We start from the raw sequence: 15,707 nt of genomic DNA, 5'->3' as shown, positions 1-15,707 counted from the left end.
TAAACCAATTACATGTTAGGTTCATTGACAGTTCTTAATTTTACATAACTCCTTGAATTCATTACTTTGATAATGTTCTCCCATACTTACTTTGTGCTTGCCATGTTACTTTTTGTGGCCAATAGGACAATGGCAAATTTGATGAGAATAGAGCCTTTTAAAGGTAATTGAGTGTTTCTTATTCTTCTTCTCGTCCCCTCCTCCCCCCTCCTGTTCTTCTTCCTCTTCCTCTTCTTTCTCCTCCTCATCCTCCTCCCCCTACTTCCCTCCTCCTCCTCCTTCTTCTCCTCCCTCCTCTCCTCTCCTTCCTCCTCCTCCTCTTCTTCTGCTTCTTCCTCCTCCTCCTCTCTTTCTTTCACTTATCTGCAATTGCTATGAGAACGTGCATGAGTGAGCCTGAAAATATGCCTAGACTAGCTTGCTGGATATAAGATACATGGAGAAGAACAAATTTATTTCAGGTGATATCATCCTAGACCTGTCAGCTCCTTTTCTCTCTCTTCCAAACAGTCTGCCTGTTGACCGTAGACGGATGAGCAAAACTAGCTGAGACTGGCTCAAATCAGCAAATCACTCTGCTTGCTAGAATCATTTAAAAAAAAAGTATCAATAGTAACTAAATTGTATATATTTTAAAATAAAGAAGGTAACTGGATTGTAACTCAAAGGATAAATGCTTGAGGGATGGATCCTATTCTCCATGATGTGCTTATTTCACATTGTATGCCTGTATCAAAATATCTCATGTACATCAAAAATATATATACCTACTATATATCCACAGAAATTAAAAATAATACATAATAAAAGTGTGTTACTTTCATCCACTAAAATTTGGGATAATTTGTTATATAGCAAAAGCTAAGTGATACAACTACAAAAGAGAAAACACTTTCCAAGCTAATAGAGAAAAAAAATTGCTCCTAAAAAAGCAATTTCTGTGAGACAACATCAGAAGTTGTAATGTACATGTAATCTAAAAGAAAAGCATTAAGAGAAAGGAGCCAAAGAAATATTTGAAGTCACAGTGACTGAGAACTTTTCAAAATTAATGACAGAAAACCACAGATCTGGGAAGCTCAGAGAACACCAAGCAGGATGAATACCAAAAATATCACACCTAGTCATAGCATAGTCAAACTTCAGAAAATTTAAAAAGGAAGGAAGGAAGGCAGGAAGGAAGGAAGGAAGGGAGGGAGGGAGGGAGGGAGGGAGGGAAAGAATCTTAAAAACCAGAGCGGGGCCAGGTGCAGTACCTCACACCTATATCCCAGCACTTTGGGAGGCTGAGGTGGGCGGATCACTTGAAGTCGGGAGTTTGAGACCAGCCTGGCCAACACGGTGAAATCCTATCTCTACTAAAAATACAAAAAAATTAGCCGGGAGTTGGGGTGGGCACTTATAATCCCAGCTCGGGAGGTTGAGGCAGGAGAATCGCTTGAACCTGGGAGGCAGAGGTTGGAGTGAGCTGAGATCATGACACTGCACTCCAGCCTGGAGGACAGAGCCAGACTCTGTCTCAAAAAAAAAAAAAAAAAAAAAAAAAAAAAAAAAAAAAAAAAAAAAAAAAAAGATTGAGGGTACAAGGGGACACCAACTAATCTATAGAAGAATACATGTAAGAATTATAGCAGCCTTTTTGTTAGAAATCATGCCATCAAAAAGAAAGTGGGGTAAATTTTTTCAAAGTTTAAAGAGATAAAACATAAGCCTAGAGTTTCATATTTAAGAATTATTTTGGGCCGGGCATGGGGGCTCACACCTGTACTCCCAGCACTTTGGGAGACCAAGGTGGGTGGATCATCTGAGATCAGGAGTTTGAGAGCAGCCTGGCCAACATGGCAAAATCCTGTCTCTACTAAAAATAACAAAAGTCAGCTGGGTGTGGTGGCACACACCTGTAATACCAGCTACTCGAGAGGCTGAGGCAGGAGAATCGCTCGAACCCAGGAGGCAGAGGTTGCAGTGAGCTGAGATTATGCCATTGCACTCCAGCCTGGACAACAAGAGTGAAACTCTATCACACACACACACACACACACACCCCCACACACACACCCACACCCACGCACACAGAATTATTTCTAGATGTCTTAAATCTAAAAATCATCTTTCAAATGTGAAGGAGAAACCAAGATTTTCTCAGACAAACAAAAATTGGATGAATTTATTGCCATCAAATCTTCCCTGCGAGAAATGTTAAAAGTTCTTTAGGCAGAAGAAAAATGATACAGGACAGAAAATTAAATCTACATAAAGAAAGGAAAAATAAACTAACTTATAGAAACCATTTTCTGATTCTAAATTGATCTAAAAGATAAATATTTGTTTAAAGTAATTACAGTAACAATATATTACGTCATTATGAGCATATGGATAAGTGAAATGAAAGAGAGCAATATTATAAGAAGTAGCAAGGAGGAATTGACACTGTTTAGTTATAAGATAGGTGCCCTATACATGAAGTAGTATACTGTTATTTGAAGATGGACTTAGATTAGTTAAAAAGTATATTATAAACTTTAGGACAAGCATCACTTCTTTTTCAAAGAAGTATAATTAATATTGTATAAATAGATAAAATTAATAAAATACATAATAAGAAAAAGAGAAGATTAAAAGGGGGAAGGTAAAAAAACAAGGAGTAAGTGAATGAATAAAAAATAGTTACAAACATGGTTGATATAAACCCAAGCTAATAGTAATATATCATGCTACCAGTAATCAAAGAAAGCTGGAATAGCTATACTAATTTAAGACAAAGCAAACTTTGGACCAGGGAAGATTGCTATAAAGAAGGGCACCGCATGATGATAAAGCAGTCAATTCTCTAAGAAGAAATAAGAATCTTAAATATGTATGCCCCTAACAAGACAACAATAAAATACCTTAGGCAAAAACTGGTAGAACTAAAAAGAGAAATTAGAAAAATCCACTAATATAGTTGGAGACTTCACACACCCTTGTCAATGTTGACAGCTCAAGCAATTGAAATATCAGTAAGGACATAGAAGACCTGAATAGCACTATTAAGCAATTTGATTTAAATATCACTTACAGAATATTCCATCCAAGAACAACAGAATACACATCCTTTTCAAGTTCACATAAAATATTTCCAAGACAGACCACATTCTTGGCCATAAAACACAATGAATTTAGAAGAAAAATCACTCCATAATGAAATTAAATAACCAGTAACAGAAAAATAGAGGGAAATACCCAAATATTTGCAGATTAAACAAAATACTTTTAAATAATGTGTCAATGAAGAATTCTCAAGAGAAACTAAGAAATATTTTAAACTGAGAATATAAACTGTAAGAATTTGTTGAATACAGTGAAAACCGTGCTTTGTGGCAAATTTGCACCATTAATTGCAAAGCTAATGGTAGTGTTATTATTCAATCCAGCAATCATACTCTAAGGTGGGTTTTTTTGTTTATTTGTTTGTTTTCAAGATGCAGTCTTGCTCTGTCACCCAGACTGGAGTACAGTGGCGTGATCTCAGCTCATTGCAATCTTTGCCTCCTGGGTTCAAGCAATTCTCCTGCCTTAGCCTCCTGAGTAGCTGGGATTACAGGTACGTGCCACCATGCCTGGCTAATTTTTGCATTTTTTAGCAGAGACAGGGTTTCACCATGTTGGCCAGGCTAGTCTCAAACTCCTGACCTCGTGATCCACCTGCCTCAGCCTCTCAAAGTGCTGGGATTACAGGTGTGAACCACCACGCCCCGCCTACTCTCTAAGGTTTTTACCTGATTTGAAAGCTTTGGTTCACACAAAAATTTGCATAGAGATGTGCATAAATGTTGTACTCATATGTAAATTATATCTAACTAAATTTAATTTCCAAAATTACTAGATAAAAATTAACTTTATTCCTATACCAGGATCAACTGTCTTTCCAATGGACCTAAATAGAGAAATATACTATGTTCGTGGATTAATATATTCAATATTGTTAAAGGGTCCACAAGCTATCTATAACCCCAAAAAAATGCAATATTAATACAATCTAAAAATACATGAAATGTAGAAAAAATCTAACACAAGATGTGACATATCTTAAGAAATAAATATAAAATTTTATTAAAAGAATTTAAATAAGACAAAGTAAATGATTTATCATGTTCATAGATACAAATATACAATATATTTAAATACCACTTTTCTCAAAATTAACCTATAATTATAATGCAAAAACCCCTACAGAGGTTATTTGAAATTCTGCAAGTCAATTTTAAAATATTCATGTAAGAACTGGGATCAATAGACATAATATTTCTGAAGAAGAAATTGTTAGAATATTAGCCCTTTCGGAAAGCAAACTTTATTATAAAACTAGAACAATTATGATACAGCCACAATGGTATGTGGATGATCAAATCAACGGAACAGATGAAAAATCCAGAAACATCCTTATGCCTATGTATAAAATTGCTCTCCCAATGCAAATTTGTGAAGAAAGGGTAAACTAGTCAATAAATGGAACAAGTATAATTAGTTCTGCTTAAAAAGTTAGATCTCAATGCCCTGGTTACACAAAGATAAATTCCAAAGGTATTAAAGAACTAGATGTGAAAAGTAAAATTTTAACACAAAAAAAAGTTAAAGTCTTTTTGTTCCTAGAGTAAGAAAGGAATTCTTTAAAAAACACAAAGATTATGATCCATAAAGACGACTAATTTGACTGTATTCAAATTTTAAAATGTCTGCTCATCAAATGACACCAAACAAATTGAAGAAATAAGCCATAATCGCGAAGAACATATTTTAAATATATCTAATAAGAAAATAATTTATATTTAGGACAACAAGAGAAAGACAACTTAAAATGATCTTGCAGTAGGAAAATGAACAAAGTGTATCAGTAGGCAATCTACGGTAGAAGAAAGCAAACAGTATACAAATTTAAAAAGATGCCCTCAACCAGTGACAAGGGAAATGTGAACAAAAACCACACTGAGGATTCACTTCACATAGTAAGGTTTACAAAAATAAAGTTTAAAAGTTCAACAATACCAAGGGACATTGGAGAACAACAGGAACAATGCTGGTATGAATGTATATTGATATAAGTACTCAGGAAATGCATTTGGATCTCCTAAATTTGAAGACACATATCCCTTACCAGTGGCTATTCAACTCCTAGGAAATGTTAAGATATGTACAAAGAAAAAGCAGTTCCCAGCAGCATCCAATAAATGGAGACAAAAACATCTACCAATCCATGATCTATTTATTCATAGGTCATGGATAAATGACCTATGCCATACTCTTGCAATGGACTACAATATATAATTGTAAAGGAACTTTAGGATTAACATGAATGAACTTCACAAAAATAATGGAGCAAATTCCAGAAAGACATATATAATCTTTACATAAATTTGTAATGTAGATATATTTTAAATATTTAATTTTAAGCAATCTAACATATTGTTAAGGAATAAGTGGCCATATAAGGGATAAATATACGGGAAAGATACAAAATACTGAGAGTGAATTTCTGGTGGGAAAAGAGGATAATGTGATTGGGTAAGAGATAAGAACACAGAGGGCTTCAATGATATTTGTAGTGTTTTATCTCTTAAGCTGGTATGTGAGTTTATGAGTATATAATGTATTAGTTATATCATTTTTAAAAATATAAGCTTTTTATAAAAATAAAAAGCACAGAATATAGAATCAATGTGTCAATCCCAGCTCCAATGTTACTTAGTTACTTTGAAACAACTTATTAACCTGTCTAAGCCTCAGTGGTCCAATGTAAAATAGTTACAATAATACCTAACTTACAGAGTGATGGTAAGATGTAATGTACTATTGTCACCATATTTAAAGCACATAGCATAAAGCCAAACGCAGAAATCACTTCATAAATGGAAGCTATTATTACCTGCATGTGGCTCATTCCCTGGAGAGTGGTCTCTTGAACCTAATTATCACGGAATCATGTTTATATTGTAATGCACATAGGGTTTTCTCAAGAGGGTACACACTAGTTACCATGTAACTACTTGGGCCTTTAACTCCTTGTCACTCACGTCTTTGGGGAAAAAGTGTACCACATTTAAGCAGTCTAGTGACATCGAGTTAATTTTTGAATATACAACCAAAATTATCAGAGAAATTTCACTTCTTTGTTAATTGCAAAATAAGCAGCTCTCTAGTCAAGAACTAATTCTAAACTAGCATTTAAGCAAAGTAGGTAAATGAGCTATTCATGGAGCCTTAGAGGTTTTTAATAACTTTCCTCTTCTCCAATAAATTAATGTGTGGCTCTTGGGAGTACTTCAGCTTCGCACTGACAGCTTGTAGTTTTTTTTAATTATTGTACCATATTTTCTACAGAAAAGGGACAAACACACCTTCTAAAGATAAGTAAGTCATTAGAGGATATTCTTTTTGCTCTTTTGACCCAATCTAAATTTTTGAGAACCCGATCTGGTTCTCAAAAAACTATCTGATAGTGTAAAAGGAGCAAGGTCCTTTCGCATGATTCATCAGTACTGCCAATTTATGATTTTTTTTGGTACTTGATTTCATTTCTACTTAACGAAGAAAAAAATCTTTTCTTAATATTAGCATGCCAACCACCAAGATATTCTATTTGTTCTTGGTCTATCTAGTCTCAAACAAATATATAAAAATAGTTAAGAAGAAAATGTATTAAAAATGACCCCTAGACACACTACTGTTAAGTCAAACTCCAAACGCAAAAGCAAAGACACTCTTACTGGCCCATGAGTGAACTGCACATGTTCATCTTACCCCTTCCGAATCTACAGGAAATAATAAAAATCTTCAAAAGACCATAAATGTTAACCAGAAAATCTTAATTACTAGTTTCAGTTCCAATATTTTTTTCTTCCCTTCACTTTTCCAATGCTTTGCTCTTCTCAGAAAGAGTGAGACTTTCCGTAGTGAAATTAAGTAGTCTGGCTGGAGCATGAATCCAAACCGACTAAATTAGGAAAAAAAAAATATATACACACACACACACACACACACACAACCTGCACTTCTACTGGCCAAACTGGAAATAATGTCACCTCAGGTGAAGGCCCCTCAGCATGCATATCCCAGGAGGAATGAGACATGAATCCATCCCACCTCACTTCTCACATTCTGCTCTTGATCCAGAGTATCTCTCATTTCAAGGCTGGCTGAGTTCCCTTACAGTCTAATGAGTTTGCCATCGCAGTAGGACAAATATAACAAACAAATATGCACTTAGAAAAAGCAGGCCAGGTGCAGTGGCTCACGCCTGTAATCCCAGCACTTTAGGAGGCTGAGACAGGCGGATTACTTGAGGTCAGTAATTCAAGACCAGCCTGGGCAAAATGATGAAACCCCATCTCTACAAAAAAAATATAAAAATTAGCCAGGCGTGGTGGCACATGCCTGTAATCCCAGCTACTCGGAAGGCTGAGGCAAGAGAATTGCTTGAACATGGGATGCAGGGGTTGCAGTGAGGAGAAATCATGCCTCTGCACTCCAGTTTGAGTGACAGAGTGCGACCCTGTCTCAAAAAAAAAAAAAAAAAAAGAAAAAAGAAAAAGCAGGGATTGTTATATTGGTATTAGAAAGAATACAGACAAGTATATTAAATGTCAAAGGACTCACTATAACATTGAAGATTTTAAAGCTATACTATCTTACTTCGAGGGCTGTATTTGGTCTTTGGGTTGGGGGGAGTACGTAGGATCACTGGAAAAATGAGTGAGTAGAGTATATCTTTATCTCACTCTGGCAAAGATCTTGATGGAGATTAGGTGAACTATAATTACCAAAACTACTCTGCTGAAATGCTCCCCACCCCCAAATTATTCATTCATTGAACAGCTATATGTGCCAGACACAGTCCTAGGACCTGGAGATATGGTAGAGAACAAAAGAGACGCCACCGATCTAATGACATTGTTCTAACCTGCTTAAACTCAGATGTTGAGAAATATACTTCAGGAGTTTACTGCATCCACAGATGGCCTCATGGTGGGATGAGATCAATTTCAGAGTAAGGCCAATGCCTGTGGATAGTAGGAGAGGGCTTTTCTACAAAGGAGTAGAAATTCTGTTAAGAGTTCAGCAAAGTTGTATGCAGATTAGCATAGTTCCAATCAAGAAGTCAACACTCCAAATCTGTTTTTCTAATTTAAAAAAATTAAAGGTCTCTTTACGACGTTTTTTCTGAATGTTGCTGTTTACTACATACTATAAGTTAGCTTGTATTTTGTACATATACCAAAAAAGAATAAGTCAATTCAAAATGTGTGAAATCATTTCATATTCACACGCTATTCTAACAGATAGCTTTCGTTCCTTAGTAGATGCCTTTCGTAACTCAAAATAACCTCTCTCTTTTTTCTGTTTGAAGAATTTTTTTTTGTTAAACATATTGTTAATAGCCAAAGAGCTCAATATTTAATTTCCCATGCTGCTAATGTAATAAAGATGAAACTAAGCAATTTATTTGACGAACAGGATATGTAGAAAATATGTAGCCCTTTGTTAAGGTAACTCATCAGATGTAAGACGTCATGGATTTACTTAATAGCATTACTTTTCACACTGAAAAGAAATAAATGTATGAATTCTCTCTGGGATACTTTGTTATTATGGTAAATCATAAAAAAAGATAAATACAAATATATTTCCCTTTCAGGAGGAAACTGCTATGTTTATTCTGAATTGTTCCTAGGCTAAGTTTCAGATAGTAGTTGACTTCCACTCTCTTTCCTCTTCCTCTTTCCTTGCTATTTTGATATGTCAGAAGATGTTATTCTAAACATTTAGAATAACATTTAGAATAACATCAAAGATGTTATTCTAAAAAGGGGTAGAAGAAAAATAGGCTATTTTGCTACTTGATAGTTGTTCTTACACACACATACACACACACACACAAATCCTTTGGAGACAGGAAAATTGAACATATTGGAGAAAGTACGGTTGATGGATTTATAATAGATTTAATGTTCCCTATCACCTCAGATATATTCCATATTTATGTTGATGTGAACTCAAATATTATTTTACATACTTGATTATACTCAAGGTTACATGATGACTGAATAAGTTTTTTATTGGTCCTCTTTTTGTCTGTTTTTCCTGAACATCCATTATGTAGTAGTTGTGAATTATACACAGACAGATAGATGATAGATACACAGATAGATAAATAAATAGTGTAAACCAAAAATAAAATTCTAAGGCCCTCCAACCCCCTGAATGAACTCCTTCCTTCTTCTCAGCCAGGGCACTCCAAAATTAACCTGAAAGACTGGTTCAGGCCATGACAGGAAGTGGGGTCAGTCATGCCTCACTATGCCCTCCTCCCTTTTGGGATTCAGGATAAGCTGATCAGCATTTAACATCAATGCAGACCTTAAGGCTGATAAGAAACATTTACAATCTATTCTGTCTGAAGTCTGCTACCTGGAGGCTTCATCTACATGATAAAACTTTGGTCTCCACAACTTCTTCTTATAACCCAGACATTCCTTTCTAACGATAATAACTCTTTGAAACTAATTGCCAATCAGAAAATTTTCAAATCTACCCATAGCCTGGAAGGCCCCCCACCTTCAAGTTGTCCTACCTTTCTGGACAGAACCAATGTATATCTTAAATGTATTTGACTGATGTGTCACATCTCCCTAAAATGTATAAAACCAAGCTGTGCCCCGACCACCTTGACTACATGTTCTCAGAATCTCCTGAGGGCTGTGTCATGGGCCATGGTCATTCATATTTGGCTCGGAACAAATCCTCCAAATATTTTACAGAGTATGACTCTTTTGATTGATGATTAGATAAACAGAAGATAGATTTGAACCATGTGAAATCATCATTTTGTAGGTCAAAAAATAGTCAAATGTACATGGAAGTTATCTTATGATTGTTTTTACATGAAAATAAACAGAAATATAGAAGTTCCTTTAGAAACCAGCAAACAGTAAATTCCCAACATCTTTTGAATGAGAAAATTACATAAATAATAGGTGTAAACCCACTCACATTTAGCAAATAAATCAAATAATTTTATCCTAAATTATTTTTAAGACACTAAGCTGAAGGCTATGTTACATACACAACATATTTAAAATCACCTACATTTTCTATACTGTCCAGTTTATATTTGCATTTTAGGGATCCAAAACTATCCTTCAAGTTTAGAAAGCAGTAAGTTTACTACTGCAAATTCCAAAAACATGATGATAGTAAAATGACTGCTCTTCTTTACCTGTTTCCAGTGATAGTAATAATAATATTTTTAATTGAAATTCTAAACTATGCCCCAAATAGGAAAATCAGTTTGCAAAAACAAACAAAAAAAACAGTCTACTATCTAATAATCCTGTGCTTTTTAATCTACTGATTATGGTAGCCTGCATTGTTAAGCCAAAGTTGATTATTGTTCCCAAAGGTAATATATAGACCAGTGTCATATTAGTTTTATAAAGAAAATTTATAGTCAAAGGAGGAGAGTGACTTGTTTCAGATCCTACTTGAATTCTTCACTAACAGTCAGGTTTACTCTCCTGCTTCCAAGAGATTATTTTTTTCACTATGCCACACCAGACAGACAGACTTCTGCAAATGGACTAGAAAAAAATAATGAAGTTCTTTGCTTCTTCAGCTTGTAGAGTAGGTCTAGGAAATCTTAGCTTTTCCTCTAGATTTCCATTTTTAAGCTGCTACATTGTCTTTTTTCAGCCCTGTTTACCTGATTGTGGAATATTAGGCAACATTCATCATGAAAAGAAACTCATAAGTCCTCATTCATCTACTTTGTCTATTAGTTCTTTTCTTTGAAGCAGATGCTGTATGAAGTGGCAATTTGGGAATGTTTTTGAAAATATTTTTTAAGGCAGTGAGATGAATTTTAAGAAAGGATAGATCTCGAGGCCACTTGTTTCATCTACTGTTACTACAAAACTCTTTTGGGTGAATGAAAAAGTGGCCATTGGAAATAATTTCTCTCTCCCCCTCAGTAAGAAGTCCAGTCGAACATCCTATTGATTTCACTGAACTGCCTACCACAAAGATATTTAATGAAGTTGGTAGTCAGAGAGGACAAGCCACAGGATGTGTGCCATAGACCAAATACCTCCAGTGCAACATTGTGTCAGCTCTGTCTCCATCATGAGATGATCTATTTCAATTGCATGTGAGGAACAATGGATCTTGCAGGTAATAGATAACTCCAAAGTAATAACATCCAACAAAAGCAGAACAGAAATCACTTGAGTACCAGCTTCTAGTCCCTGGGATTGAAAATGAGCTTTCATGGGAGCCTAAACCTAAAAAAGGATACATTCTTCTTCTCCAGCATATTTATAAAATTACTATACTTTAAAATGTATGTACGTTGATTCAAGATAGAAAAAGCAATGACTTTTATTATATGTAAACTGTGCAATGCTAAAAGTATACCTGAGATTGATGAGCTGAGTCTCAAAATCCTAGATGTAATTTTCCAGCACATTTGACCAGCTACATACATATATATAAAGAGTTTTAGCAACAGTTTTCACTTCATTGTCAATGATTTTTAAGATATCGACAGAAATAGAGAGGAAATCCTGAAAAGAATGAAATCATTCCAGCAAGTTCTACTTGTATATTTTTAGACAATCAGAACAATTCTTTGAAGGCAGTTTGTGGTAATAATTTTACGCACGTTTCCTATATTGCCTGTGCCTGGAATCCGCCCTGATCTGGCTTCCTGGCTGGCTGCCCTCCTGTAAACACTGTAAAAATGAAATGCTGCCACAAGAAATTGTCTTCAAGGCAGGTCACTCTACTAAAGTCCACGCCACAGTGGCAGTTTGAGTTAGGAAAACAAACCACTTCATCAGATTCTAGAAATTCAAGAAATTACTAGGAAATGAATGTTGAGCCTTTTTTTCCTTTAACTTGGAATAGTAGAAACGATGAGAATGATAAGGATGACTATATATTGAGCACCTACTGTGAACATATTGACAAAAGCATTGAGTTACACATTGAATACATTTAACCTCTTCCTTGTAACTACATTACAGGACTGCTTTATTCTACCAACTTTGCAGGTAAAATTACAAAGTCTGATAGGGGTGAAGATGTTTGCCCAAACTCTGATGTCATGAGGCCTGTCCCCAACCCAGCACATAATTAGCAGAGCTAAAATTCTAACTCATCCAGCAATCAGCTAGCTGACAGGCTCCTAAAGTCAGCAGCAGCAGTCAGCTGAGTCCTGAACAATATAAAGCGTGATAGAATAGTGCTTTCCACGGAGAATGAGTGATTTCTACTGTCATCTATCTTTTAAACCAGTTAGCATGCCTCCCAAGAAGTTGCCTAGGTCTCAACAAAAACTAGAGACAGGATAATAAGAGAAAAGTGTGAAGTGTGTTGACACGAAATCCAAAAAGAATATTTAAATGAATTTTGAAAAATAACCTTTAACCCTATCCAAGTAAATTACATCTATCCTTAGTGAATGTGACTTTTGCTGTCCAGTGACGAGAATAGAAAAAAAAAAAAAAATATATATATATATATATATATATATATATATATATATATATATGACGATTTGAAATAAAGGAAAAAGTGACATGACCATCAGTGCATATAATCTTTGTTTTCAATATAGAATTATGTAATTTTAATCAATGTAAATTTAATCAAAATCAGTTTCTACCAAACACCACCAGTTGAATGATATTTTTTAAATGTCAGTTGAGAGAAGTTCCAAATTATTTGGAAAGCAAATGATAGTTTCAATATCTTGCTTTAGCCATTTATTATTTACTCTTTCATTCCACAAAGAGTTATTGAACAATATCATTATGCTAGCACCTCAGGATAAAATCATGGGCAAACAAGCATTAAACAAGATCTGTGCCTTTAAGGAGCTAAATTACCCGATGATATCCAATTTTTCTTACTTAAAAATGTATATAAAAAGTGTGGGCTGGGCGCCATGGCTTACGCCTGTAATCCCAACACTTTGGGAGGCTGAGGCAGGAGAATTACTTGAGCACAGGAGTTCTAGACTAGTCTGGGTAACACCCAGTCTCTACAAGAAATACAAAATTTAGCTAGGCATAGTGGTGTGTCCCTGTAGTCCCAGCTACTCAGGAGGCTGAGGTCAAAGGATTACCTGAGCCTGGGAGGTGGAGGCTGCAGTGAGCTGTGACTGCACCACTGCACTCCAGCCTGGGCAATGGAGTGAGACCCTGTCTCCAAAAAAAAAAAAAAAAAGTGTGCATTAAGTTCCTTCTATGTGCAAAGTATTTTGTTTTATCCTTAGACCAGGAAGGGGACATATACACAATGCCTATTTGAGATCATATCTGCTAAAGGCATAAAGAAGGAAACCCAGCTGCAGTGAATCAGGAAGAGAAGATGGGGCTGGTATGGAGTACAAATTAAAGTGAGTTATAGACAGTTCAGAGATGGGTTGTAGGCAAGCAAGCCTGTTTGAGACTCTCTACTCTTCATTCTGTTAAATTAAACTAAATTTGGCCTGACACTGCCTCCTTACTTACTTTGAGTTTCTATGTAGCAAACTACAACCTAGTTTAAGAGTATAGTCTTGTAACAAGTAGTTGAGTCTCAGCCAGTCATAAAAGATGAGCTTCAGTCAATCACATGCTGCCAACTATCAGAACGTGTCCATATTGGCCAGCTGCCGTGGTTCACGCCTGTAATCCCAGCACTTTGGGAGGCCAAGGCGGGCGGATCACGAGGTCAGGAGTTCAAGACCAGCCTGACCCAACATGGTGAAACCCCATCTCTACTTAAAAAAAAAAAAAAAAAAAAAAAAAAAAAATTAGCCGGGTGTGGTGGTGCACATCTGTAATCCCAGCTACTCAGGAGGCGGAGGCAGGAGAATCACTTGAACCTGGGAGGCGGAGGTTGCAGAGAGCCAAGATTGTGCCACTGCACTCCAGCCTAGGTGACAGAGCAAAACTCCGCCTCAAAAAAAAAAAGAACGTGTCCATATTAGGCAACTGCCAAGCTGTAAACAATATAGCTGTTTCTGTATGTCACTTGCTCTTTCTGTCTATAGATACTTCCTTCTCATATTGCTGGGTGGAACTCTCTGAACCTCTACTGGTTCTGAGTGTTGCCTGACTCATGAACTATTCTTTGCTCAAATAAATTCTGTGAAATTTACTTTGTCTGAAGATTTTAACAATCCCCGCCTACAATAGTGGTTGATGATGAGCGGCAAAACCAGTTTGTAGAAAAAGTGTAAACGTGGGGTAAGGAAACCTGGGCTTCATCCCACTGCCTCTGCTAATGTACCGTGACATCCAGCATGAGTCCTTTCTCCTCTTTGTGTTCAGTCTCCTCAGATGGAAAGTGAGAGAACTTGGACTAGGTGATCCATGAGTTCCCTTCAATTCATTTAAGCAAGTAAAACTTCATGTTCTATTTTATTCTGAGGAAGAATTACATATGTAAATACACTTTTACTTCTAATGTCAGCGACTTAACTGTCCTTAATAGAAAGATTTAGTAATCTATAAGTGTCATTATCATTTCCAAAGCACCTTTTAATGCTTGTTTGCAAATGGCAAATGAGTTATGTGTGAATAGAGTGTCAATATCAATCATGTAATCTCAGTCTGTATTATGTTGAAAGATGAATGTGAAAGTAAAAGATTCAATTGACTATTCAGGTATTTTATAAATACCATGACTTCCAGAAAGGGCTTTACTCACATGGGGTGACAATGGCAGTCACCTACTTGCTGCAATTTGAGGACTCTCTATTTCTAAATTACATGTGTCACTATATCTGAAATTCTACCTTTGCTGGTTTATTTCTTCCTGTTAAGACTTTGGGATTTCTCATCCAAGACGCAAATGCCCCTAAGAGAGTTCACTGCAACAGGCCATAAGCAGGGAAGACATTAAGGGGAGAAAATATAAAGCATATAAGTTTTGATTACTAGGAGAAAGAAAAAAAAGATGTGAAGTGGGCTGCCTTGGAGACACTTTCTACAGAGAAAATCCTGGGCAATTGGAGGGCCATATGAAAGCATCGGGTATGTCTGAAGGGAGATTTGGCTGTGTCGGGAAAAGAAATGCTGACAGGGTGGGAGAATGCAAAAGACAAATTTTGTCCTCTATCATTTTCCCAGGGGTTAGCCTTGGTGGCAGATGTTTGTCATCTAGTCAATGAAACTAGGGGTGACTGAACTCTTCATAGTTAATCCTGAAACATTTTAATTGTTTAGATATGTTCATGAACATGTCAAGAGTGATTGAAATTAAATGAGATAATGCACATGAAATTATTTGTATCAACTGAAGTATGAAACAGATGTTAGTGTTTTTATTTGATAGGGAAAGCAAGGGCAAGCGGCTTTAGAGGATAAAGGTTAAGGGAAGTAGCTATATAAATATGTAAAATTGTGTCTGCCATCATAGGCTAATTTAGCCCAAAAAGTAATTTTTGCCCTCTCTTAATCATAACATCAATCCCTCTCTTCTCAACAGAAACATGGGATATTTTAGAGAAAACCTTTCCCTGCCTGAACACCGTAGGGAAGTACCACAGAAGACAAGGCTTTTATCAGGAAAAGAGGTTCTAGAAGCCATTAACCCCCAGCATGCCTAGAAGACACTGGGGTTTCACAGGGTAGAATTTCCATTCTATTTCAAGTAGAAAAAAAAAGTGATACAGATTAAGTTTC

Source organism: Chlorocebus sabaeus, chromosome 25 (genome assembly GCF_047675955.1).
Source record: "Chlorocebus sabaeus isolate Y175 chromosome 25, mChlSab1.0.hap1, whole genome shotgun sequence".
In the NCBI taxonomy this organism is placed as follows: Eukaryota; Metazoa; Chordata; class Mammalia; order Primates; family Cercopithecidae; genus Chlorocebus; species Chlorocebus sabaeus.
The sequence above is the reverse complement of the archived record's forward strand: the minus strand, read 5'-3'. Positions refer to the sequence as shown.